The sequence below is a fragment of the Stegodyphus dumicola genome, chromosome 5 (assembly GCF_044657685.1).
Source record: "Stegodyphus dumicola isolate Sdum_Otavi_A_Nest chromosome 5, ASM4465768v1".
Taxonomy (NCBI): Eukaryota; Metazoa; Arthropoda; class Arachnida; order Araneae; family Eresidae; genus Stegodyphus; species Stegodyphus dumicola.
The window spans coordinates 213,924,471-213,951,688 of NC_140772.1; positions in this window are offsets into that span (position 1 = coordinate 213,924,471).

Sequence of the window (27,218 nt, forward strand, 5' to 3'; positions counted from 1 at the left end):
GATAGCGTTATAAAAAAATTAGGTGAATGATTTTATGATTTATGGAAATTTAAATTTTATTTTGATTCTGAATTATTTAATTTAAGGCTTTAATTTTGGGGAGAAACAGATGCTTCGGGAAATATTATTTAGTATAAATGAATATTATTTATTTTCTTTTATTTACAAATCTTGTACAAACTTTTATTCATTGTGAAAGAAGCAGGGAAAGGGAGGCAATTTTCGCCAAGTCATGATTTCGCGCGCTTTAGAATGTTCGAGAAAGAATTTTCATTGTTAGTTGACCTTAAGAGAGGAAAGTACGTGACGGAAAAGTTAAAGGTTGCTACTTGTCTTTCAATGTAAGTCATTCAGGTTTTTGGCGATTGAGGGTCCGGTTGTTGGCTAAGTGAAGAAGGGCGCGCATGCGCGATCACCCTTATTTCCGCATTCTGGAGTTGAAAACGAAGATTTTGCCATAATTAAGGGGGCGATAAGTGAAGCCATAGTGGGAGCCCGTTTTGTGAAGGAGACGAAGGAAATTCGAGTTGGATACACACTTACTCTGGACTCACTTACTCTTGGACTCGCTGACTTTCGGGTTTGCTGGACTTGTGGACGTTGCTCTTGAAAACTGGCTTGAAAAAAATTGGAGTTGGATTCTCTCCCTTACTGACTGGTGGGTGGAACTTACTTGGGACGTTACCCGTGAAGCTTGCTCTTGGGATGAGTAAGAACAGGCGAGCAGTAATTTCCTAGCAACAACGTTTCTGACCAGCGAAATTTGAACGAGTTACCTGCGTGTTGACATAGGACTTTCAGGACCAAGCGGATAGCCGTCCTGGGCAGCAGTGCTCCTGTTTCTGTTCTACAGTAGTGAAGTGGAGTCTACATTTTTAGAACCAGTGTCAAGATGAGCCCGGCCGACATCAACGCGGGATAAGATAAGAGTCCTTCGCTTCAAGATGTCCCTTCAAGATAAGTTTTATTTTTTTTTTTTTTTGGTGTGTTTGAACTTTAGGCAAGCTTTTCAAAAACGTCCTTAGCAAAAAAAAAAAAAAAAAAAAAAAAAAAAAAAAAAAAAAAAAACCAACGTCAAATCTAAAATTTAACTCTCAGGCCTTAAATTGTTTCCCTTTCCTTTCTTTTAAATCACCAGACAAAACCTTAAGTTTTTTTATGAATGTAAATGAACAGACTCTCAGATGAGGTTAAGATTTTTCTTATTGTGTTGTAATTGAATAAACTGATATTTAATCTGGAACCTCTTACAGTATGTTTTCTTTATATATTTAATATGAACTTTTCCTTTATATCTTGTATATGTTTTATGTTTTCGATCCTCTCACGGCGCGGTCCCGGAATGCATTTTTTTTTCACAACGCAAAAATGCTGTACACGTTTGACTATACGATTACTACCTTTAACGGCAAGTAGTTTCATATTTAACATTTAACAATATAGGAATTTCAGATATAACATGGTACCTAGAAGTAAAACTATTTAACCTTGGTGTCGAAACATTTCTTCATAACATTGGTGCCGTGACCTCTGCTTAGTGAAGGATCGAATCAGTAACTTATTTTTTGAATTTATTTACTTTGTATAACTTACTGTTTTATGAAAGTGTTAAATTTTATGTGTGAGGACTAATTAAGGTTTTGCTTTGAATTATGTTTGCTTACTGGTTACTGCAGGATATTAATTCTCTAATTTAATTTAAGACTTGAATTTAAGATTAGTTAAACTGTTTTGGTATAATATTAACCAAAAAGATAGTGTTTTAGTACGTGTGATTCAATGATTTCATACTGTGCCTGTTAGGTTGTTTACTAGTACAAAAGTATTAGGTTTTAAGAAGGCTTGTGAATTTCAAATTTTGAGGCTTTCGAAATACTCAGTATGTTTTAGATGTAATGATCGATACTTATGTTTTCTGTAAAAGTACCAGAGTTGTCAATGAGTGGAGGTTCTTTTAAGTTTTGCGCGTAACTGGCAGCTGATTAAATTAGCTTGACAATTTGGAAACTTTTTGAATGTTTCAAAACTATTAGAGGGCGATATGTCGAAGAAAACGCGCCGTTCTACTAGACAGCCTGACCCATCAGTAGAGATGTTGGAAGAGACAGCCCCGGGCGTAAAGGGTACTTCAGTTTTTGGCTTGGACCCACTGGAGTCAGTTCCTATTTTTACGGGAGGAGAAAATAGCATTATCCTAGCTGATTTTTTAGATAGACTCGAACTGATAGCATCACATGTAGGATGGACGGAGTCAGATAAAGTTACGGTAATTCGGGTTAAACTTGGGGGGGAAGCCGCGGAATTTGTTAGGAATAATCCGCGTTTGAGGAGCGAAGCTGATTTTTCCTACCTGGTAGGTGCCTTGAAGGACAGGTTTACAACAGTTCAAAGTCTACATTCCCATATTCGCTCCCTTATACAGGCATTTCAAAAGCCGCGGGAGTCAGTCAAACAATTCGCTGCGCGTATCGAGGCTTTATCTTATAAAACAGTGCCAGTAGAAAGGATGGGCGATCCGGCAGCAGAGACTCAGAGACAGGAATTGCTATTATCTGTTTTTCTAGAAGGATTGCATTTGCACCTTAGACGTCTGCTTTTGCCCCATAATCATAAATCATTTGTAGCAGCGAAAAACCACGCAGTTTTGGAGGAAGAGATGTGGATAAAAAACCATGCTGAGGCAGATTTTCAGTCAGCGGAAGTTAAGGCGGTCCATACTACGGGTACGGTAAATTCCAAGGACACTCTTTGTGTTTCGGGTGATAATGTAGAGCTTGTAGAGGCTATTCGATTGCAACAACAGAACTTAACCCAGTTGACACAGATGATGAATACTTTGCAGAGCCAAATGCAATCTTTGATGGTGCATAATCCTCGGTCGAGATCCTTACAGCCTAGATGTTTCCGTTGTAACCGGGTAGGACACATAAGCAGAAATTGTTATGTAAATGGCAGGTCTAATAACGAGCAGGGTAGATCAGATCACAGATTTCGACAAAGAGAGGCAGGAACGGCGAATACACTTAATTCTCATATGGCACCCGAACATTTGACGGTAGCATCTCAGGATCGAGGTGCAACTGGTAGCAAATTGAATCACCAAGCTCAGACATTTAATTTAAACTAGAAAAGGGTGGGGAGAAACACGCTTCCATTTCTTCCTCGAATGCCCTTTTGGAGGTGCCATCCGTCTTTGTAGTCACTACAGGAGAGTATTCATTACCAATAGTAGAGGGTTCTATATTACAGACAGAAATTAAATTTTTGATAGATTCGGGGGCAACGGTTAATATTATAGAAGAAAAAATTACTGCAGGGTTAGGGAATAAAGTTTCATTTTCTCCTTGTAAACTTTATTTAAAAGGAATTTCTAATCAGAATGTTCTAATCACACGAAAAGTTTCACTTCCCGTAGTATTGCAAGGCAGGATTTTTCCTGTTGATTTTCTCATTAAGGACAAGGATTTTTCTTTGCACTATGGTGCCATTTTAGGAACACAGTTTTTACTTGATAATGCACTCATGCTGGATTTTAGCACTAAACAATTACTTGGGCAAAATTTTGCTTTACGTTGGTGTGACAGTTCAAATTGTCTCTTTCCGAGACCGATAGATTCCTTGGATTATTGCTATGCAGTTCGTAAACATAAACTTTTGCCGTTTTCTGAGAATATAGTAAAGGTAATTGCTCCTACGTTTAATGATTCGCATGACACAGTCCTATTAGAGCCGATTGATAAAAACTCTCATAGTAAATTCTCTGTGGCAAGATCAGTTAATTTAAATAATGATTCTAAGACTTTTAACGTTAAGATAGCAAATTTTACTCCACAGACTATTCATATTAACAAAAGAACTAAGTTAGCATCTATTCTTCCTGTTACTGTGTCTTCAATAGAAACTGCTTGCGTGAATAACACGACGACCATGGAGAAAGGAGAGGATTTTGAGTCGTGGGGGGGGAGAATTTGACCTTTCTCACTTGTCACCGGATCAGCAGCAGCACCTGACTAAGCTTTTAAGCCATTACAATGACATTTTCGCTTCTTCTGTAACTCAGCTAACGGGGTGCGATACAATTCTACACAATATTAACCTTAAGGATAGTATTCCGGTTCGACAAAAGCCATACAAAGTGCCTTTTCATCTTCGCGAGGAATTAGATAGGCAAATAACAGAATTATTGGATTCCAATATTATTCAAGAAAGCGATAGTCCATATAGTGCGCCGGTTCTTTTTGTAAAGAAAGCTGATAATACGTATAGATTAGTGACGGATTTTCGGAAACTTAATGAAAAAACTGTTGAAGATTCATTTCCTCTTCCTAATATGCTCAGCTTGTGGAACAATTGGGTGATGCGAATTTGTTTTCAACGTTGGACTTAACTTCGGGATTTTTCCAAATGAAGATCCACCCGGATGACACATTTAAAAGTGGTTTTTCGACCCCTTCCGGGCATTACGAATGGCTTCGGACACCTTTCGGAATGCGCAATGCACCCAGTTCCTTTCAAAGGCTCATGTCTGTTGTCTTAGCCAATCTGTCCCCGTTAAAAATAGGCATATACATAGATGACATTGTGATAGCTTCGAGTACTTTTGACGAACACCTTGAAAAGCTTAAAATAGTTTTTGACAGACTCAGAAATCATAATCTTAAGTTGAAACCGTCCAAGTGTCATTTTCTCAAAAGCCAAATAACTTATCTAGAATTTAAGGTATCAAAAGGTATCTTACAACCAGATGACAGAAATTTAAAAGTTGTACAAGCATTTGTTCCTCCTCGGAATAGAAAAGAAGTTAGAAGGTTTCTCGGGCTTGTAGGGTTTTATAGAAGATTTATACCTAATTTCGCACAGAAGGCTCTTCCTCTTACACAGCTAACAAAAGACAAAGTTGTATTTAAATGAACCAATGAAGCTCAAAATTCCTTTGACACTCTTAAAAGTGAACTTTTAAAGGAACCTATTTTAACTCTACCCAATTTTTCCAAACCGTTTTCGCTTTGTACGGACGCTTCCAATTTAGCCTTAGGAGCTGTTCTTTGTCAGGAGGATGATACTGGGTTCTTGCATCCAATTTGTTACGCAAGCCGGAAGTTAAAAGATCCGGAGACCAGATACAGTACAGTTGAAAGGGAAGTTTTAACAGTAGTTTGGGCTACTGCCTTTTTTCGCCAGTACCTTTTAGGGAAAAGGTTCACAATTTATTCAGATCAGGCGTCGCTGTCCCACGTGCTAAAATTGAAGGATCCCACTTCTCGGATAGCTAGGTGGATTATGAGCTTGTCCCAATTTGACTATACAATAATACATAAACCAGGGAAATTGAACGTAACAGCTGATTTCTTGTCTAGAGCAGTAAATGTAACGCACCTTGTTCAAAATTCTGTCAGTCCAGACTTATTACAGACGTTCAAAGAAGAGCAGGGTTCAGATATGCATTGTAAGCAGATTATTTCAGATATAAAAAAAATTTTTGACTCCTAGTCCTCGTTTTTTGAAATTTTTTATGCGTAATGGCATTTTATATTGTGAATATGCTAAGCAACGTACCCGTTGGCAAAAACTGCACAGGTTGGTTGTTCCACGATCTTTAGTTTCACGTATTCTACAAGAGCACCACGATTCGCCGGTGGCGGCACATTCCGGGTTCCATCGCACACTGCAACGTATTCAAAAATCCTTTTATTGGAAAGGCATGTATAGGGACATTCATAATTATGTAAAATCTTGTCATTCCTGTATCGGAAGGAGGGGTCACCGGCCTTCTCACAAGGCTCCTCTTCTGAGAATGCCTGTGGCTTCCCGTCCGATAGAAAGAATAGCCATGGACATTGTTGGTCCCTTACCCATTACTTTACAGGGAAATAAATACATCTTAGTTATCACTGATTATTTTACGAGGTGGCCCGAGGCTTATCCTTTGAAAGACTTTACTTCTGAATCTATCATAGAAAAACTGGAACTTTTTATTTCGGCTCACGGTGTGCCTTTACATGTAGTTACTGACAGGGGCTCGAATTTTATTTCACATGCAATAAAAGAAGTATATCAGAAATTAGGCATCACTAAGCACACCACCACCAGTTACCACCCGCAGTCTGACGGAGTCGTTGAACGCTTAAATGCTACTCTAATAAATTCTCTCAGCCACCTTGTGAGTGAGACGCAGGAAGATTGGGACAGACATTTGCCTTTCGCACTTTTAGCGCACAGAACTGGACGGCATGGCGCATTACTGGACTGCCCAGCATTTTTTCTTTATGGAAGAGATTTAAATTTACCTATTGATTTGTTGACACAAACAGACTTTAAGACTTATCGTGACACAGACACTTATTCAAGGGATTTAATTTTAAGACTCCGCAGGGTTTTCTCTTTAGTAAATAAAAACTTAACGGAAGCGGCTGAAAGACAGGAAAAGATTAGAGACAAGGTTGTTTTTTCAAAAAATATTAAAATAGGGGATATGGTGTATCTTTATACTCCTGTGTTGCGGCCTGGATTGACTAAGAAATTTGCGAAGTTTAATAAGGGTCCATTTAGAGTGGTCGAACAGGTCACCAAAGTGAATTTTAAAATTGAGTCAGTTACGAGCCCACAGCAGTCGCAGGTAGTACATGTGGATAGATTGACAAAGGTACCTGAACGTATAAACTTTCCTTCATTGCAGGCGTGCAACTCTGATGCTCCAGAGAGAATTAATAATCGATGTGCTGATATTCCTTATAACCTGAGACGTAGGGATTCGCAGGGTTTTGTTGCTTACTAATGTAGGGCTTTGCAAACATTTATTTTTGGACTCAGTAAATCAGACTTTAGCGAAATATATACATATATATATATATATATATATATTTTTGTTGTATATAGTTTGACTTTTTCAGTTTGGCCAAACGTTATTTTGTATATGCATTAGGTTGTATTATTACTATTATTTTTGTGTGTCTTGGATAAAATTCTAATTGGTATTTGCACAGCGTATTCGTTATGCTATTTTCGGAATTGATTTTGGTTGAATTGAATTTTTGGACAATCACGTTTTCCTTCTTTCTGATCTTTGTGTGGGGTATTTTCGGCTGGTTCCGAGGTTCCTTGTGTTGTAACGTTCCTTTCTTTTCTAATGCTTGGCCCTGATCAGGCCGCTTCTGTTCTTAGACGTGATTGTTTGGGATTCATTCCTGGAAGTTATTCATTTTCGTAGTACTTAGGGGTCTTTACTCCTTATTTGAATACGTTCATGTGACATATTTTATTTGGAATTGTTTGAATTATTAGTGTGTTTATTTTCTCAGGAATTTATTTTATGTATCTGCGGCGCGTTACTTATCTTATTTTTATTTATTTCATTTTTTTTGGTGTGAACAATTGGATTAGATTATTTCTTTCTTCAGGTGTGTGTATTCGAACACATTCAGTGGCTTATCTATCGTAAGGGAAAAATTGAAAGATAAAGTCTTCTTCAACTTTGAAAGAGTGATTGTTCTTCCTTGGTCGAAGGTGAGACGTAGGAGGGTGAAATCTGGTTTCTTTTAAGGTCAAGTTCCTCTACTAAGGAGTATTGTGGTGCTGAGTTCACATTCCGGGGTTGGTTGCTTTCATTTTCTCGCGTTGAAGGCTGCAGGGAGAGTTGTTAACACAATGATTTCTAACGACAGGGTTTTCCCTCGCTTGCATTGACAACTCCGTACTCATTTAATGTACTCCATGATTGTGCTCAGCAGAAATTGTCACAATAGTAGAATGTGTTCGACCTCAGGTGAAATTGTTTACATTAATGGACTGAAAAGGAATGAATAGATAAATAAACGTTCAGAAATGTTCAGAAATGTACGTTCAGAAATGTACACACAGAGACTGCAACACTAATGTGATGCAATGAACTGGAAAAAAAAAAGAGAAATTCTTTTTGTCATTATTGATTGATCTTAGACATATTTTGTTTGTGATTAGCGCCTTATTTTTATTTTTATTTTTGTATGTGTTCTGAATATTTCTATGTAATTAATTAAGTGATTTAATTGATGTTTTTGATTAATTATTTTTGATGATCTTCCTTGAGTATTTTAATTAGTAATTGCTTTGGTTAATCTTGTTGTTTTACTTGCACATTTTGGACTTGAAATTTAATGTGTCAGTAACGTCACTGTTACCAAGGAGTCGTGTGAAATATTGTTACATTATGTTATCCTTTAGCCTTATTGCACAGTATGAGTCATGGTATTTCAAGAAGTGTCTGTCTGCTAAATTTTGGTAAACCAAAATTTAATTCCTTAGGGGAAAGGAATGTTATGTAGAGAAATTATCTGATAGCGTTATAAAAAAATTAGGTGAATGATTTTATGATTTATGGAAATTTAAATTTTATTTTGATTCTGAATTATTTAATTTAAGGCTTTAATTTTGGGGAGAAACAGATGCTTCGGGAAATATTATTTAGTATAAATGAATATTATTTATTTTCTTTTATTTACAAATCTTGTACAAACTTTTATTCATTGTGAAAGAAGCAGGGAAAGGGAGGCAATTTTCGCCAAGTCATGATTTCGCGCGCTTTAGAATGTTCGAGAAAGAATTTTCATTGTTAGTTGACCTTAAGAGAGGAAAGTACGTGACGGAAAGGTCAAAGGTTGCTACTTGTCTTTCAATGTAAGTCATTCAGGTTTTTGGCGATTGAGGGTCCGGTTGTTGGCTAAGTGAAGAAGGGCGCGCATGCGCGATCACCCTTATTTCCGCATTCTGGAGTTGAAAACGAAGATTTTGCCATAATTAAGGGGGCGATAAGTGAAGCCATAGTGGGAGCCCGTTTTGTGAAGGAGACGAAGGAAATTCGAGTTGGATACACACTTACTCTGGACTCACTTACTCTTGGACTCGCTGACTTTCGGGTTTGCTGGACTTGTGGACGTTGCTCTTGAAAACTGGCTTGAAAAAAATTGGAGTTGGATTCTCTCCCTTACTGACTGGTGGGTGGAACTTACTTGGGACGTTACCCGTGAAGCTTGCTCTTGGGATGAGTAAGAACAGGCGAGCAGTAATTTCCTAGCAACAACGTTTCTGACCAGCGAAATTTGAACGAGTTACCTGCGTGTTGACATAGGACTTTCAGGACCAAGCGGATAGCCGTCCTGGGCAGCAGTGCTCCTGTTTCTGTTCTACAGTAGTGAAGTGGAGTCTACATTTTTAGAACCAGTGTCAAGATGAGCCCGGCCGACATCAACGCGGGATAAGATAAGAGTCCTTCGCTTCAAGATGTCCCTTCAAGATAAGTTTTATTATTTTTTTTTTTTGGTGTGTTTGAACTTTAGGCAAGCTTTTCAAAAACGTCCTTAGCAAAAAAAAAAAAAAAAAAAACAACGTCAAATCTAAAATTTAACTCTCAGGCCTTAAATTGTTTCCCTTTCCTTTCTTTTAAATCACCAGACAAAACCTTAAGTTTTTTTATGAATGTAAATGAACAGACTCTCAGATGAGGTTAAGATTTTTCTTATTGTGTTGTAATTGAATAAACTGATATTTAATCTGGAACCTCTTACAGTATGTTTTCTTTATATATTTAATATGAACTTTTCCTTTATATCTTGTATATGTTTTATGTTTTCGATCCTCTCACGGCGCGGTCCCGGAATGCATTTTTTTTCACAACGCAAAAATGCTGTACACGTTTCACTATACGATTACTACCTTTAACGGCAAGTAGTTTCATATTTAACATTTAACAATATAGGAATTTCAGATATAACATGGTACCTAGAAGTAAAACTATTTAACCTTGGTGTCGAAACATTCTTCATAACAGTAGTAGCACATAAATAGTTTAGCATGACTTTTTTTAATGACACATTTTATCTGTCATTTCATCTCTTCAAGCAAAAATACTTGAAACCAGCGTGCTCTTTCCCATTTAAAGCCAAGTTTTACTGTATCCTCTGATTAAAACAAACATGAGTCATTTCCATACTTCGTCTTTTTTCATATAATGGAGAGATACTCTTAGAGTAGTATAAAATGAATTTTTGTTTAGATGGCTGTACCTGTAGACAGTGCAGAGCAGAATTTAAAAAGATTTATAATTATTTTGTTATGACTCAGACAGGTTACGAAATTATTGGCTGCTTTTGAATGCCAGCATTGCTTATTCCTTTTCAGAAAACAATTTTTTGACTACATTGCATGTGCATGTTTAGAAATCAAGATGTTTTATGTTAAGAAATTTCGTAGAATTATTATAGAAGTTTTGTAATAGAAATATTTTCTGATATATATATATATATACAGTTGTAGAAAATCTAAAAAGAATTTTTAAAAGGGATGCGATTAACGTTATTTGTAAACAGGACGACAGCGATAGTTCTTATTGCAAAGTTTTACAGACCAATACACATGCAAAAAAATAAATTATTTGAAATGTGTACTAAGAAATGGATCTATGAGCTGTTAGACAGTTTGGTTATTTCAGTTGATTATAAATATATATTTATTATATAAAAAACAGAAAAACGTTCGTATCAAATGAGGAAATTAAAGACCTAAAATACATCATAGCAAGCACAGAATAAAGGGGTTATTGGTTAAAAATAAAAGAAATTAACAAAAATGCAAGAACAATAAGCATGCTTTTATGTTAAATATTGGACTATATATTGTAGAGACATTAGGTTAATTGGAAGAAGGAGAAATGAAAAATGAGCAAAGCCTTCGACGGGAATCGAACCACGGACCTCTGGAATACGCGCCCAGCATGCAGACCACTACACCAAGAAGGCAAGCTAAGAAGGCTGGAGAGAAATACCTTATAATACCATACTATTCATTTGACAGAATATTTTTAATCAAGTCTGTTTCACACAGATAAAGAATTCTGGAAATTCAGTGTTTGGCTGTTGGGATTCCTACTCATAGATATTATCTACCATTTCACGAAAATGATTTAAATACTTGAAAGAGAAGATTCTAAAATTAAATATTTACATTCATTCAAATTTCTACTGTATTTATTATTTGCGAGCCGAACAAATTCATATCAAACTGAAAATTCTTTAAGAAATATATATCTGATCTGGATTTTTCACGATTGAATCTTTAAATTGTTTAAATAGCTTTCTATTTAATCAAAGAGACTCCAGAAATTTTGCTAACTGCATTAACAATTCAAAGTTCATGGATGCGTCAGAATCAAACACAATATTTGCTCAAACAGATTAAACAACGCAATAGTCTCTCGTACATAAAGAAGAACTGAAGCAAGTATATCTGAGTTACTTAAACAGACAGTCAAGTATATCTGACTGTCTGTTTAAGTAACTCAGCTGAATCTTAAACGTACATGTCAGAGCCAAACATTTGACATTAATACTTCAAGCATGACATAAACTTCTTACTTTCAAACTTAGTCGTCAAAGTTCATAAGATTAGGAGATATCGATTGAACATTTTATGGTAACTTGATTAGAGAATATCGATTTTATGACAGTATGGTAGTATGTATTGTAGTTGCGATTCAAATTAAATCCAAAGAAAATCTACAATAAGATCAAATTTATTTGACTTTAACTAACGTGATTTCAGATTAATGTTAGAAACTGGACTACAACTTAATAATCAAATATGATTTCTACAATACACGTCAGAATTTATGAATGCATTTAAGGCTTGTGTTGAAGTAAATAATTAAAAGTGTTGGTAATTAATAAAAAAGGTTGATTTAAATACAAATATTCTATTTCTATAAAATATTAGAGAATTATCTTCTCTGTCTTTTACTTTTATATTCCTCTTACCATGCTTCACTTCTATTTTTTTAACATTTTATGAGAGTATAAGTTATTTTTCCCGCCTTCTTAGTATGCCTTCGCGGTGTAATGGTCAGCACGCTCGGCGCGTATTCGGGAGTCCCGGGAAGCGCATTGCTCATTTTTCATCTCTCCTGCTTTCGAAAATAAAAGTCTAATGACCTTACAGTGGCGCCCGAACTAAGAAAAATGGGGATGATGATGATTCTCCACCACCAGGATTTGGCTGTTGGGTCTCCTAATCCCCAGTGGCGCTTTAAAAGAAGGGGTAGAATATAAAGTACTTCTCCCGCATTCTTAGCATGTCTTCATGGTGTAGTGGTCAGCACGCTCGGCGCGCATTCGAGAGGTCCGTGGTTCGAATCCCAGCGAGGGCATTGCACATTTTCATGTCTCCTGTTTCAAAAATAACATTTTCTACAAATATTCTGTTTCTACAAAATATTAGAGGTTTATCTTTTGTGCCCTCTAATTTTTATATTCCTTTTACCATGTTTTTCTTCCTTTTTTTTTTTACATTTTTATGAGAGTCAGGAATGACCAGACCAGACACTCGAGAAATATCAATCTATGCTTTTGAGCCAGACACTTGAGAAATCAGCTCAAGACCAGAAACTTGAGAAATCAGCTATACTCTCGCCGGGAGGCCGTATGGGACAAAGCCTCGATTCGTTGCATTTGGTTAGATCTGTATTCTGGGTGACTCAGCCTCTGTGGTAAACGCACATACAAGACATCAATTACAGGCTTTAATTAATTTTAAACATGTGAACAATTAAATACGAATTCTTTTGTCTGAATAGTCGATGATGAAAGCTCTCTGCTTAAGGAATGGGATGCCTTCATGGACGAATTTCCAAAGGATTCTTGATGATCCATCCGGATTAACCCGTCCGTACGACAGTTAAGTCCGACAAACTCGTTAAATTACTCTGTGTTGCCTTCGGCTATTAGTTATTTATATTTGAATTCTTATTTTGAGTTTCTAGCCATAAATGCTTGCAGACTTGTAAGCAGTAAGTGAAACATCTGTTCGTTTGATTAAGTTTCATATAAGAGGTTCTTTAGATCATTCTCAAGTGTCTGTTGTACTTCAGGCATAGCAATAAGATGCTTAACATATACCAAACGATTAGTGACAGTTTCCAAGAGTGAAAGACGTAAAATTTTATAACGTTATAAATCACAATACAATTGGACAGCTGAATGAGAAATGTAGTATGTGCCAGACAGGCATTTTCTTTCTTACTACTGTACCATTAGATTGTGATGAAATCTCAATACATTAAACAAAATACGGGTGAAGTAATATATAAAATTTGCGGAATGGATATGTAGAAGCGGAGTACAGTTTCATATTACGAAAACAGGAAGGAAGTGAAAAGGCAAAATAGCTGTTGCCTAGCAAGAAGATTGACGCCATGGAGAAATAATTTTTAAAATAATATATAGTGAAAGATACAGACTTCAATAATTTGTATGTTGAAGAATAGTACATTAACAGAAGTATAGTTATTTATAATTAATTACATTCGGGATGCTAATACAGTTATGTTGCACGCATTCACTACATTAAATAAGGCTCACAGAGCTTTAGTCTACTTTGGGGATGAATAAGCTGTCCAGACATTAGTTTTTTTTTTTTTTTTTTTTTTTTTAAGCAGAAGATGTGAAAAATGGGCAGTACCCTCGTCGGGACTCGAACCCTGGACATTTCGAATACGCGTCGAAAATGTTTGCAATTACACCACGAAGTCATTTATAAAGGAGGAAGAAAATACCTTATATACTCCCTCTTTTAGGGTGTGACTGGGGGGTTAGAGAAACCAACTTCCCCAAATCCTAGTAGCACAGAGTTATCATCTACCACCTTTTAGTTCGGGGACCGGACCACTTATAGAGACATTTGGTTTCCATGAATCAGGAGACGTGAAAAATGTGTACTGCCCTCGAAACCTGGATCTCTTGAATATGCGTCGAGTATGCTTCCATTAGCACCACGAAGGAATGCGGAATGTAGGGAGGAAATAGGTTTAATGTGGAGTAGAAAGAAGCATAAACACATGCCTGGTTTTCTCGTATTCCAGCTGTGTGAATGCTAAGTCAAACGACACAATAAATGAAAAATTAACCTCCATAACCGCCTAGAAAACTTTAGATCACAAAATATGAGTTTAAGTTATGAAGGTGAAATGAATTAAAATTGTTTATTTTGTGCTACAATAAAACCATAAAATAGTTAACTTACTATTTATACTTTGCAAATTGTAAAGTAAGTTTGAAAGTAATAATGTTAAAACGTTTTCAAAGTAAAATTCCCATTTAAAACAACATTCTAACTATGATTTTCAGCGAGTTTATTAAGTGCTCATTCTCAATATTATAATGAAGAAGAAAACATACTGTGCCAAATTATCAGCATTTTTAGTTATAAGTTTTACAAGAAAAAGAACTTTCGAAATAGTTTATTGTGTCAATAGATTGAACATATAATTTGCTGATTTGCAAGTTAAATGTATCAGGAAACATACTCATTTCACCCTACTTTACGAACAGCATATACTCTTACAATCTGAATCATATCATCTTTATGGAGAATATAAATCATTTCACCCTATTATTTAGTAATCATGTTTTATAAGATGAATTCAACATAAATGTAATTGTACAAAATGTTTTCCCTAAATGGTTTCTCATTCTTACGCTAGACTATGCCAATAACCGGCCGAGTGTAGAAACGTGAATGGTAATACAAATCGCTTTTAAAAAGGTAGACGCCCTATAAATTTCGACGCGAAAGTATTCGACGGATGGCTTTGAATAACTGCGTTCCGAATGGGTCACCATGGCGTGAAGGAGTTCCTTTCGGACAGACATCGAAATGCAACCAAAGTAATCTGCAAGGTCATCCAAGTACGGTAAGAGTAAGTTGTTACTGTAGCAGAAGAAATTGGAGAAACTTTTTTGCGACCAATCGCATCCACCTACCTCCTCTCTTCCTGTGTTTCTCTCTTTTCCAACTCCGTTCTTTTGGATCTTTTTTGTTCCTTTGGAGGGGGGGTCAGCATCGAGATCTGTTGGTCTACCATTACGTGACTCAATGGCGCATGTTTCGCTGCCCAGGCCGGCAAAGAAAGAAGCATTTCATGGATGATCGGTGAAGAACGTGAACGCTCGCTTTCGCGGAGACGACTAAGTAATCGGGGGTCGGCAATAAGTTGAGGTACATTGTTTTCAGGAAGAATTACCATTTAGAAAGGCGTTAGTGTCAAGCGAAGAACCGATAACGTGATGAAACTGCTTCATCCTAACGGAAGCATGTTTTTTAAATACGCAGCTGATCGAAATCTGCATATTTCCTGAAGATATGTTTTGTAAACCCTTATGTTCCTGAAGAAAATGCATCTCTGTCATACTGTCTCGAAATCAACAGAGTTTTGTATTAAATCTATGCTAGCCATTCCCACTTGCAATTTTAAATTTCACATTCCTATTTTTCGCTTCCAAGCAAACTTTTATATACCGGGTGGCCATAATTGAACTGACAGTGCTCACAGTGTTCTGTAGAGCGATCTATTTGCGAGAATGACCATACATTTTGTAGGAAGATTAAACAAGACGGGGGACGAAGGATTCCGCGAAAAAAAAAATTAGTTCCAAAAGTCACCGTTAGGTGAATATTTGGCGCTGTGTAATAGAAAATAGAGTGTTAACAAATGCAAATTAATACGGAATAAAATTACCTTTTATTATGGATATGCTTTATGGAATATGGATATGCCTTACAGTACGGTATGGAAAATCTGACGAAAAATTATCAACTTCTATCCGTACAAGATCAGCCGTGTACAGGAGTTATTGTACCCCGACCATGATAAGCGATTGCTCTCACCTTTCTTGCCAGAATGGAGGTGGATGATGCTTGGCCGTGGAAAATCTTATGGAGGGACGAGGCCCACTTTTACGTGAATGGAACTGTGAATACCCAGAACTGCCGAATTTGGAATGTCAAATCACCATATGCAGTCACAGCAATTCCCTTACATTCACCAAAGGTAACTGATTGGTATGGGTTCCCAGCGGAATTTATCGTAGGTCCATTCTTCTATGAGAACTTTACCCCGACAGGACCGGAAACCTGTTCTGTTACTGGAGAGAAATATCGCCACATTTTGAACAGCTGTGTCATTCCGGCACTTCAGCAAAGACAATGCCTGGGGAAAATAATTTTCATGCACTCCACACGTTGCTGTACGGGTGCAACATATGCTACGACAGAAATTCACAACAGAAAGAGTCATTATCCGCTACTTTCCAATTGCATGGCCACCTCTGTCGCCTGATCTTACCCCATGCGACTTCTGGCTATGGGGTTACCTTAAGTCCAAGGTCTATCAAGGAGTGGTCCAGGACCTGGCTACGTTGAAGGATAACATATCACGGACTGTACGGGAGATTCCTGCAGACATGCTACTTTCTGCTGTTGTGCATACTGTGCACAGAATGCAATATGTGGTCCACAACAATAGAAGCCACATTGAACCTCATTTGAATGCAAAATAAAAGGTAATTTCCGTATTGATTTGCATTTGTTAGCACTCTATTTTCTATTACACAGCGCCAAATATTCCTCTAGCGGTGACTTTTGGAACTAATTTTTTTTTCGCGGAATCCTTCGTCCCCCGTCTTGTTTAATCTTCCTAACAAAATGTGGCGTCATTCTCGCAATAGATCGCGCTCCAGAACACTGTGAGCACTGTCAGTTTAATTATGGCCACCCGTTATATCTAATGCATGACTTATAAGCTATATGGCACTATTTATGAAAGCTTTCAGTGTCACAGTTTATTTCCACTTCCGAAACAGGAAATGCCGTTTTCAGCAAACCGTTTCCGAAAGGTTATGAAGTATTTTCTCCCATATACCTTCGTTGTGTAATTGGAAGCGCATTTCACGCGTGTTCAGAAAATCTGGAGTTCGAATCTCAGCGATAGATATTGCGGATTTCTTCTCGTTCTCGCATAAAAAAAATCTGCAGTGACGGGCGAACTAAAAGGTAGTGGACGATAATCCGTACCCCTCCTCAGGATTTGGCCATTGGGTCTCCTAATCCCCAGTCGCCCTTTAAAAGGGGGAGTACATAAGGTATTTTCTCCCTCCTTTCTGCATGCTTTCGTGATGTAACTGGAAACACATTCGACACGTGTTCGGGAGGTCCGGATTTTGAATCCTGGGAAGGGCATTACCCATTTTTCCCGTTTCCAGCAGCAAAATATCCTAATGACTCTACAAGGTATATTCAGTTGTGTTTCCCGATAAAATAGCCGTCAGAAATTTGTAAAGGGGCACAAAAATGAAAAATTTGCAATTTCCAAGAAAGGTATCCTTAATGTTTTAAAAGATAAAAGAAATTTCTCTGGAGCTGAAGGAAGTGTAGCAGACACGCGTGCTGAGTTGGGATATTATTTGAACTCTGTAGCCATCCATAAGCAAAAATGGAATCACCGTTAAAAATCTCTTACTTTTGTAAAGGTAATCGGAGGAAGATGTACCAAAACACCATTAGATAATGATGCATTTTATTTCACAGCAATAGGGGAAAACAGAAATTGAAACAAGCACTAACAAAATTTACAGCTTTCATCCACGCAGCGGCTCATTATGAAAGAGAGAGTTTCTTGCTGTCGTTTACTTAGAATGTTCGAAAGTTAAAATCTTATCTTCTATAAAAGGAGTAAAGGATAATCAGTTCCTCATTGCTCGCTTGGACGAGCAATTGCATAATCTCTCGATGAACTGTATAATCTGAGACAAGGTCAGTTCTTTTCAATAAATGTCTCAATTGCGTAAGCAAAAGGTCTCTTGAAGATGTCTGTGCTTCTTAGTTTTGTAAATCACATATACATCTTGTGTTCGAATACCGAATGGGATATACATAGTTATAGTGCAGATAAGGCTAGATCCGATTTGGCTGCTACTGAAGATAAAGCAAGGCAGCTTTGTTTTGTGCTCTTTCGTGATAATGTATTGTTTCTTACTTGAAATGAATTATCTGTTAGAACTGACAGTGGTACAACCAGTGTCACTATATGCTTTGATAGTAGTTTATCGTTTGATTTCAGATGTAATTTGTAATCTACTGTGCTCTTAGATGCCGAATAACTTTAATTTACAATTTCCTAGTACCGTGTCGACGGATAACACAGTTTTCTGCTAAGTATTCCAACAGATTTAGCTATGCCGGGTCTTGACACTGCTATTAAATACAGATGTGCTCCCAGTGCTTCCACTGTTTGTATTTCCAGTAATCAGCGAACTGCCCTGTTGCTTATTTTTGCTTTCGTAAAGTTCTCATAGGTGTGTATCTTAGTTTCTTTTCCGATTTGCCTTTGAAATTCTATGCTATCTAAACTCCTAATTTATAAGTTTGATGAAGTTTAAAGCATCCATTCTTTTCTCTTTTGATTTCGATTCTTAAACATGCAGCTATTTCTTGAGATTTCGGATGTCAAAATATTCTTTGAGTATTTGATTTCTTGAATTAATTCGTATTTGTCATTCACAGTACATAACCATTTATACTGGAGATGTTATATAGCGAACTTCATAATTGGCAATCCCTAATATGCCATCAACATATATCTAAGTTTCTTGTATTTTTCGTTTTTAATCAGAAAGAGCATAGATCAACTTTTCTTTGGATATATCTTTTGTTTCCTAGAATTTCAGCAATTTTGTGATTCCAGTTTCTATTTGCCTATTTCAGCCTCCACGTATTTTTGTTTGCTTGTTTATAAGTTTTGTTTCCTTTCCCTGGTGAAAAGGAAATCTTTTGTTTGATATACATTTATTACTTCTTTTAGATCTCTGTAAAGAAATGCTGTATATCTGAATAGGAATTTCGCGTCGAAATAGTTTACAGGCATATTTTCCTACGCTAATGTCCTCAACATTATCTTGAGGACTTAACAGTGGAAGCAATTTACGACTGTTGAAAATATCTGATAGTAGTAGTCATACTCCAAGTTTCGGCAGTATCCTTTAAATAATAGGCTAGTTTTATTCATGATGACATTTTCTGCCATTTCTAACATTTTCTTCTTTTTTTCTTTATTTTGTTTAGAAAGTTCACCTGTTTTCTATCGTTTTTTCCTTTCGAGACATCAAGAACTCTAATATTTTAAGTGATTCTTTTTCTTCTTTTGTGGACTTCACCCATAGTTCGTTTTCTTTTGTTGGAAAGTTTGTAATTCTTTCCAGTCTGGATTATTTTCATTCATCTTTTGAACTAAGAACAATAAACTATGCTGAGCAAAACTTTAATATGTTTTAAACTTAGCTTTATATCCTTCCTCTCATAGGATGAGGGTTTTTTCCGACTGGAAGGCACGCAGTAGTGAAGGATGAAATTCTTTACATTCTTTCCACTTAAAGAGCAACTGGGAATGAGGGATTCTCTTGCCGAATGTATAGACGGTGGTGACGACTTATCGCCTACCAGGATTTAATTCTGGCCCTATCCGTAGAGTCATTAGGTATGTGCTGATGCAGAAAACAGGAAAAAATCTGTAATAACCTCGTCGGTATTTGAATTACAAATCTATAAATTACTAGGCAGATATGCTTTGAATTACTCCATGCAGGCGGGGAAGATTACCTCACATTTTCAAACGTATAATTCATATTTTTTTCGACTTTTTTTTATCTTCGTGATTTTTGACGTGTATTGTCATAAACCGAAATTGTCGTTTCATGTTTATTTCTGTAATTTAATTCTTTTTTGCTGTTTCCAGTCCAGTGAAGATTAGGTTACTCTTTCTTGCACAGTTTTTCTTGTAGTTATTTCACATTTCACAATAACACTGTTTTGTTTATTTTCTCACAGTATTTGTATTTTCGTTGATTAAAATATTTAAATTTTTGTTGAAATTCTTTCTGAAAGCTGCCGTTTCTTTTACTCGTAAGCTTTATTCTATTCTTAAGCATTCACCTATTTATTTAGTTTTTACATATTCAAAGTTTAGTTCATCTTCTCGGCGAATATCTAAAGTTTTTATAACATTCTCACAGATTTCTGGTAAGTTGCTTAGTAATAGGGCAACAGTAAGATTACCTTTTATATTTTCACCAATATTTCACATTTTGGCCCCGATTTCGAGTGTTTTTATTCGTATCCTCTTCAAGCTTGTGTTCATTTTCTACTTTTAACACATGAAATTTTCTGAGAAATTTGCGTGAGAAATTTCTGAGAGGTTTTGTTTCTTTCATAAATTTTCTTTAATTCATTCGATACTTCTTTAGTTGATGTTCTATTTCTTATATGTGCGATGTAGCTGTCTCCAACGACTGAACTTATTAATGCTTATTAGACTAATTAATAATTACTAATACTTATTAGGTTACTAATGCTTATTACACTTGCTAACACTTATTCGTCCGCTTTGCTTAATCAACAATGATTTCTATTGGTGTATGTAACAATGGCGATTAACAAATTTTCATCTTTCAAAATCGCTTTTAATTTATATTTCCATACTTGACAGATCTTATCATTTAATTTTGTAATAGAATACATACTTTCACTAAAGCTAAACTCAGTGGCGAAACTGCCGTAGTAGTCCACAGCCTGCAATGCCCTTTTCCTGCTTTCTTGACCTTTGGGCCCTGGAGTGCATCAGCATATGCTCTGGGAAAGTGATCAACTTGTCGCAGGAACTCCAGTGTTTAGACTCCAAGTGAACTTGGTACTCATTTTATCGACCTGATGAAAGGCTGAGTCAATCTTGCCCAGCCCGGGGATCGAACCTCGGACCTGTGGTGAAGCTTCGCGACGCGCTAGCCACTTCGATACCGGTAGGTCACATATTTTCACAGTTGCAATCATTACTGTTTTCGTTTTCAAGCTTATAAGTTATTTCTTCCGCCTTCTTAGCATGCCTTCGTAGTGTAGTGGTCAGCACGCTCGACGCGTATTCGAGAGGCCCGCGGTTCGAGTCCCGGCGGAAGCATTGCTCATTTTTCATCTTTCCTGCTTCGAAATAACCTAATGTCTTTACAAACTCACAGTGTGTACACAAATCAGTTTCGTTTCGAGTTCGAAAGTAGGCTTAGCTATTCTTCATCAATTAGCTAACGGTAGCTTATAATAGAAATTTTTTTCTGCTGTATTTCTAATTCTAATTATTTATGCTCACATTTGTATGCGTTACGATAATGTAAACGGCCCTTCAGTCTCGTATTCAGCGTGGAAGGTACATGTACCGAGTAAATATAATAACAGAGAAAAAGAGAAGGCGCAAAAAAAGTTTACAGCTTCCATTCACAGAATAACTCGCTATGAAAGAGAAAGTCTTTTTCCCTTTCAGAGTGTCTGAAAGGAAAAGTCTGTTTTCCTTCAAAGAGGTGAAGGATGCACATTTCCTTGTTGTTCGTTTGTGCGAGAAGTTCCACACACAGAAAACCTATGCATAGCCAGGAAATGTTAATGATCCGAGGTGAGAATCTGAAAAGGCAAAGAATTATTACAGTCCGTGCTAGAACATTAATAGCAACTGTTAACAATATAATTTCTGGAATTAAGAGTTAATAATAATTCTCAGATGCAATAATAAACAAAAGGTTAATTTCGGAAGACAAAAATCTGATGCGAAAACTACCTTGTACGGCCTATTAAATTATACACATTTTTGGCTGCATTTCATTTAAACTTATTTCCTCGAATTTCATTAGAGATGTATTTCTCATTTAATTAATTCAGTTCTCTCTTCACGGCAAGTCAAAAATACATAAACACTCACATCATCTTCATTACAAATTGTAAAATGCAGAAAAATATAAAATACTAAATACAGTTAAAACAATTAAAAACAATTTTACAATTAAAATTGGAATTTCTATGCAAAAACAGGTAACTTAGCCAGCGGGCAAGAAGGCAGATCTTTAGATGCACAAAACGGAAAGTTTACGTTTGGTTCCACTCGGCAAAAAGACACTGAAGTTGGCGCACAAACTGATTTAATTCATTATTCTAGTAAAAGTTTCAAATGCATATAAATGGCGGTCTCATTAGAATTAATAGCATTTAAACAGCTCTTAAACTGTTGATAATTCTACAGCTATTGCATGCAGATTAACTAAAGGCATAGAAACTTCAACTGGAACATAAGAGCAATATAATTCAATCACTTTCAAAGTAAAAACTGCATAATTTATCAATGCATAAGAATAAAGAAACTGAGCTCTCTCTACACATGTATATGTATGTGTGTGTGTGTACATTTGTGGAAGCCAGTTTCAACCAAAAAGAGAGGTGCACAGCTAGCTGTTGTAGCGGTCCCCATATGCAAATTTTCAACGTTCAGGGGATACTTTTCTTTGAGTTATGCGAGATACATACATACGTACGTACAGACGTCACGAAAAAATTTCTTCTGAACCCATTTTAAATCCCTTTTACAATCTATTTAAAAAAAAAAAAACTTGCCTTTATTCTGTCCGTATGTACAGACGTCCAAACGGATTCGAGAGCGGACAAAACAGACATTTTCGTCCAAATGTTTTCCCCGAAATTTTTCTCTATTAAAATTCCTCCTTTACTTCGTACAAGGAAGTGAAAAACACATTTAAGTTTCATGGAAATTTATCTTGCAATGGGCTGATGAAAATTTGACGTCACCCTCAGTTAAGTTTATGTCTATTTTACAGTTCCGAAAAAAAATCTTGCTGTACTTTACTGCTAAAAACACATGCTAAAAACACAAGAAGGATCTCATTATTAAATTCATAAATGAATGAAATTTCTTAGGCGACAACTATGCGTGCGCATATGTAGAGCAAATACGTTACGGGATGGAAACCTTTATGGTATGAATACCCCCCGCAAGAAGAGCGCTTAGCCACACATTACTTTCAAAGACAGTTCTCTGTGAAGAGAAAATTACCAAACACATATCTATTTAATATCTGTTTGGTAATTTTCTCTATTTTGCTATTTGGTTAAGCCTCTAATAATATCCTTCAATTCTTTGGGGTTATGTTCATGCTTTTACTTTTTTAAGTTTGATTTCTTGTAATGAACATTTAGTAAACATCGCCTACGGACAGCTGCCATTGAAAAGCTTGCTTAGAAGAGCTAGAAAAAGCGTAGATACCTAAGTTTTTCCGTCGTTGTTGTTGTTGTGACTTATCTCACATCTCAGTCAGTAACATCAAAACAAGCCCACGAAATCCATCCTGGTAAAGATTGAAAGATTGCACCTGTCGTTAAAAAGAGTCTTGAGCACCATTCAGGTGACAATACGACATTGTTCCGTTCCGCCCCCAATTTTGATCGAGAGCTTCCCAGGGGAACGCATCTGATAGTCTCTCAACCCACTTCCCCTACCACAACCTCTCGAGAGGATTTTTGCCTAAACGCATGTTTAAAGTGTCCTCATGCCGCACGCACATTATACATTTACATGCCTCCTCCGGGATTTGAACCCGGGTCTTTCGGTACAGAAGTCACATTCATTAACCTCTATCCCGGTTGGGCGGCAAGCAAGTAATGGAAATTAAGATGCAGAACATATTCCGAACACATAGGCAATAAACGGAATATAATTAATGCTGGAAATAAGACCCTCTTAATTTTATAGGGCATACAAGATCGCTTTCATACACATGAAACAGCCCACCAGCGGGCGAGCGGTAAAGAAGCTGAACACTGGTAGTTCGGTCGAGGTTCGAATCCCGCGAACAAGCTGGCTGCATGGTCGTTTTCGTGGTTTTTCCCATGTGTAACGTGTATACGAGCCAGTTTCCCTTAGAAAGTCCTCGACGAAAGCATACCTTCCTTTAGGCAGATAGCCTTCGTGTGGTTTGCCATAATTAAATAATCCAATCCAATCCATAAACATGAAACTACTTATATTAATAGTAAAACATGTAACAACTTACAGTATCAGTAAAATATTAAAATGATAGAAAATAATTAATATTGTTTTATATAAAAGTGTTTTTTAAACATAAACTGATGGTATGATTAAGTTTTACTGGTAATCTGCCAGTGTATTAACGCGATTGGAATCATGAACTTCGAGATTCAAATTTAATTTACTGCAAGGAGTTCTAAGGCATTCTGTCTCCTTCCATAAAAGATTGCTAATATTAATATTTTCTCTCTCTTTGCAGTCAACTAAGATTTTCTTTCATGTTTGTTGTTTACGCAGGAGTAGTTTCAAGATGATTTATGCGTATATACGTCGAAATGTTGGCAGGGTACCAGTGAGAAGATTTTCGATGTTCAGAAGTTAAAAACATAGAGAGAAAACTGAATTATTTTCTACCCATTCGTTAGGCTAAAGTAAAGAAAAATTGTCGCTAGTGTTGTATTGCTCACATAATTCATAGATGTTATAACGTTTATATTTGTATTTATAAAAATTAATATTTTTGTTCCAAATTTTCACATTACCTCTTATAGATGATTTTTAATTAAAAGAGAAAATACGTACATGAGAAAAATATACTACAGAGACATGAGACAAATACATTGCTCATATACATCTCCAATGAACTATTAAATACGGAACTTTCTTCGACAGCGTATTTTCTCCTTCCTTCCAACATGCCTTCGTCGTGTAACCATACACGACTCGTATTCGAGTGGCACACTTGACGCGTATTCGAGAGGTCCAGGTTCGAGCCCCGGCGAGGGCATTGCACATTTTCCTCATTATTGATATCGAAAACTTCTGACTTACTCTGCAGTGGTCCCCGAACTAAAAGGGAGTGAACAATAATTTCTCACCACCAGAATTTGCCGACTGGGTCCCCTTATCCCCAGTCGCCCTTTAGAAGGGCGTGTTGTTTGGAAGCAGGCGAGATGAAAAATTAGCAAACTCCTTGGCCGGGAATCGAACCATGGACCTCTGAAATACCGGCTCAGTGTGCTGATCACTACACCACGAAGGCTCGCTAGGAAGGCGGGAAAAATATTACATAATCCCCCTTTTAAAGGGCTACTGGAATTTTAGGGGACCCAGTCGCCAAATCCTGGGTGAGGAAAATCATCATCCAACCATCCAACACCTTTTAGTTCGGGCGCCACTGTAGAGTCATTAGGTATTTTTGGAAAATATGGAGAGATGAAAAATTAGCAATCGCCTTCGCCGGGAATCGAACCACGGATCTCTGAAATACCGGCCCAGCGTGCAGACCACTACACCACGAAGGCACCCTAGGAAGGCCGGAGAAACACCTTATATTCTGTTTCAGAACAATAACCAGCTATTATCAATAGTCCAGCCATCTCAAATAAGATATAAATTGCGTTATATCACAAAACAACAATACTAGAAAATAATACTTTTTTAACAAGAAGAAAACTAATAGATGTAAGAAATGCATATCAACTTGAATTTTCAAAATAACTAACGTTTATTCTCTATACAACATCATCTCAAATAAAATAATTCATTAAATTTTGACACGCTTTTAAACGGTTCTGCATTTATAAGTAACTCAAAACTCATTTATAGGAGGCAGAAATAATCTGATTTGTTTATTCTTCAGAAAAGTGTTTTCCTTCAGAAAGGAGATTTGTTTTTCTTCTTTCTTCTTTTCATTTTAACTTCATATGCTTAAACATAACGGACAGATAACGCAACTTGATCGTAATATGTAAATTCTTTTGAAAATGAGGGATTACAATAACAGAATCAAATTTAATGATATTATTAAATTTGAATTTCCCTATTATGCTATTATTAAATTTGAGCTGTAATCCCTCGAAAAAGCAATTAAATTAAAAAGTTTAAGCCTTTAAAAATGCTAGTTATAGCATTTATTAGATCCGAATACTTTTGAGATAGTTAATATAGGATTTATAACAAACAAGCAAATAACATCATGAGATATATTTAGATTGCAGTAATTAATGAATTTATTTTTTTAATAAGATCTTTTTATTTTACGATTTAACATGCATTTTTATATTTAGTGGAATTTAAAAATTTTTTAGATATCTTTTTCTTAACTGATTATCCCCAAAAGTCCAAAGATTTACAGCCGAAACTAAAACATCGCATTTGGGCAATGATGCATGCTGGATTATGCATTTATATAATGATGCGTGAAGTCTTATCATTTAACGATGCAAAAAAGGAAAAAATAAAGCAAATTATTCAGAAACGAGAAATGTAAATATTCAAGAAACTAAAAATATGTAATAATTCATTTAACTAAACAAATTAAATTATGAAAATATATATGCTCAAATCAAATCATTGACTTCTTTATATCTGAAACTAAATTATTAATGTTAGATTATTGGTTAATTAACAAATTAAATTATGAAACTACAGATACTCAAATCAAATCATTGACTTAATATGAAAATAAATTATTAATTTAATTGAAATATGAAAATAAATTATTAATTTAATTTTTTCAGATTATTGGCTCATCGAGATCAAACTTCTCATTTTAAATTTTCATGTCACTGGTAGAGCAGATTTAACAGATGTAGCTGGTATTTTAACAGGAACATTCAGGCAGGATTTATTTTATTAAAATATAAAGAACTTTTAGTAAATTATATTTTAGTATAAAAATAACATTTTACCATTTATTTGTGGTTTCCATCTCTTTCATGGACCTAATGAAACATAATTTCATAAAACATTCTTATTCTTTTTGTTTAGTAAACTATTTCGTAAAAATTAGCAATCTTCATTAAAATATATAAATGATGTAAGTTAATCTTTATTAAATGACACATAGTGAAAATGCTCAATTGATTATTTTTCAGAGTAAAATTACAATAAAATCTGAAAGCTTTCAGGTTTTAAGGAGCGTATTTTTAACATAATGTGTGCTACCTTTATTTATTTGTTAAATATCATGTTCTTCCCACTTAAAACATAAAAATTAAATTCGACAGTAATATCACAAAATATTTAAAAAGAGCGAGAAAAGAGAATTTCCGATACACAATTTCGCGCTCTGGTGATTTTTTTTTTTTTTTTTTTTGTACCATTGGTGCCATTGCTCAAGTTGAAATCGTTGAGTTTGTTAATAAAACATTCGTTAAAATATTAAAAAATATGAAATAGATAATAAAAAAATTCTAAATTTCGGCTTCCAGATGCCCATATTTGAGCGTAAGACTACCTTATTCAAAATCTGATGTCTCTAGGTACCGTTGTTTTATCACAATGCGAGAAATATGCATACATTCAAGCAGATTCTTTATTATTAAATTTCGTTAAATATAATGCTTGACTTTAATATTTGGTGGCAATAATTTGAAAAGTGAAACGCCTTTTTATACTAGACGATGCAAAATACAAAACGAAATTAATAGCCCTTCTGTGAAAATTGCCTCTTAGGGCTAAACTAAGTTTTAATTCTAACTAACTAGGTTTTTAAACTAACTAGGTT